This window comes from Solanum dulcamara, chromosome 6 (assembly GCF_947179165.1).
Source record: "Solanum dulcamara chromosome 6, daSolDulc1.2, whole genome shotgun sequence".
Taxonomy (NCBI): Eukaryota; Viridiplantae; Streptophyta; class Magnoliopsida; order Solanales; family Solanaceae; genus Solanum; species Solanum dulcamara.
The window spans coordinates 18,720,380-18,723,049 of NC_077242.1; positions in this window are offsets into that span (position 1 = coordinate 18,720,380).

Here is a 2,670-nt window from a genome sequence, read left to right on the forward strand (position 1 = left end):
AGCGAGCGAGCGGCAACGACGGCGTGAGGGGAGACCCTTTTCTTGACCCTTTAGCAACATGAAGGAGTGCTTCTACTTTTAAGTAGGAGACTTTTGCTTTTCACCACCAATGTGGGACAAATACTTATTTCATAAAGCAAGAGAGAACAAATCATTTTTTCTCCACTTATTTTCCCTTCATTTTTCATTTAACCTATCAATTAAATCCAACAAAATGCAGAGTAACCAGGTCATCACAATTGATGCAAACAAAAAGTAGATTGTAATAACCCTTTCATTTAAATGAAGGGTTAATTAAGTGGGCTGCAGATTTAAATGAAGGGTCAATTGGTAATTTAACCAATAACTTTTATTATTAAAAGAACCAAAATGAGTGGCTGTCCTTTTCAGTTAAAAGGAGTGGTTGACCTTACAGATTCCTTTCTCCTTACCGTCCTTTAGAGTAGAATTCTATGATAGAATTTGTTTTTTTATTGTTAGAAGAAAACAAACAACTCATAGAGGAGATTCTTTGGAGTTCTGGTACAGCAAAGAAGAGTCCTCTAGACCACTGTTTTGAGAGATAATAAGCTTCAGGTAATGACTTCAGATTTGTTCATAGTAGCATATACTTGTACCCCCTTTAAAATTTGTAAAAAGTAGTAATCTCTTTCTACTTTTACCATAGCTCTTAAAAATAATTGAAGCAATGATTAGAAATCAATGTTGTGATAGTGATTATGGATTGAAAATCCTTAGGCAACTATGGTTCTAAGAATTTTAAGGAGATTGAAAATTTAAGCCTTTTTTTTTGCAGCAAATAGAACTGCTGCAGCAAGAAGAACTGCTGTTGCTATGGCTTGCTGCAATTTTTTATATATATATTTAATTTATGGTTTAAGGGTGAAATATTAAGGTTTAGCTCTAAGCTTAAAAGTTAGAGATATTGACACTTTATCTGACTAGTATAATTGATGTTATTAATCAATATTTTGCATTGATTGAGGCATTTGGGGGCTGTCTTGGTGGGTGTTCTACGCGTGCAAGGTTGTGGAATTTTTCATTAGCGAGGTAAGTGAGACTTTAAGCTTTAGTGCTTTCTTTTCATACTTGCTTTGAAAAATGTATTTTCTCTGCCTAGTCCATGTGTTGGGACAAGCGTGTGCTTGGCAGAATTGGTGGTTTTAGATCAGCCATAGATAAGCTATTTTGTGAAGAATATCAAATATTTTTGTAAGTTATATGTGGTGTAATATTGAATATCTTTTTTTATTAGCGTGATATAGTTACTAGAGGCATACATAACTGCCGTAATATGTTAGGGGCTTTGTACATGCTGCCGAGTATACTTTGGGGCATTATATATGCTGTCGTGGACTTGTCGGGGTGATGGGTTGATATCCTTCACTGCCGTTTATGACAAGCTTAGAGTGTGGATTGAGTGAAAATGTGTAGTACCCTTTTTGGAACATTTGGTTAGACTTATTGAGCTTTATATTATGAAATACATTCTTGTGCATATCATTATGTGTTTATGGTATAAGTGTATTTTCTAACTCTTGTTCCAGGAGTATTAGAGTAGCGAGTCGAGGATCTTTCTGGATTATATTTATATATAGATTACTCCTTACTTGCATATCTATGTAGATACTATAGCAGAGGGTGAGACTAGTGGCTAACTGGTTCGTTTGAGTGGATTCTGTCACTGAGGTGAGCCATCACATTGATCGTAGAGGCTACTGTTTCAGCTCTAATTATTTATAGCTTACATCTTCTTTTCTTGGGGTTTGCATGCCAGACAGTTGGACTCATGTAATTCTATTAGATGCTCCATGGTTTTACTGTGGGATTTGAGCTAGATATACATTATTTAAGTGTCCATTCTATTCATAAATCGATATACGATTTTGGTTTGATAACTATTTCATTTTGAGGAGTATTGATGAGTTTTGGAGTTGCACATATTTTATCTCAGTGCTTAGATAATTCGGTTAAGTGTATGGATATTTGGTTCGCCCGACAGATGGTGATAGCGGGTGCTAGTCACGTCTAGGGGGTATTTTGGGACGTGATATAGATTTCATTGATTAACAATTTCATTGTACTTTACATTATCACATCAAAAATAGCTAATGCAATTTTAGAAAACTTCCTTTGTAATTTACATTAAAGCATCAAAAACAACCAAGTTATTTATAAAACCTTGATATGTAGCAATTCTACATTAAAACTGAAAAACTAAACTACTTTTCCAGACGTCCCTTCTTATATGTGCCGACCCTTTCTTTAGCCTCGCTCGTTGCACCGGCCTCTTTTTTTTTCTTCCATAATCCCACAATAGGGATGCATACCTCATACGGACTATCTCAATGTCAGTATCTTTTGAAATTTCCTTACCATGAATGCAATATTCAACAAATATTTCACTCAGGAGAGGACAGAAACAAGAGAGATAGAGAGGAGAGAAACGAGTTAACCTAGTTCATTAGTTCAATACCCTATAAATCTTTCCTTGGTTTCCACCGCGAATCCTTCCTTGATTTTGACCTCCGTGAATCCTTCCTTGGTTTTGAACTCCATGAATCCTTGGTTTCCACCTGCTGTGATTAAACACTACACAACCTTTTGCTTGAATCTTCACAATTAATAAGGATGAAAGAAAAAGGTGCACGTCCAGGTAGGCCATCATCA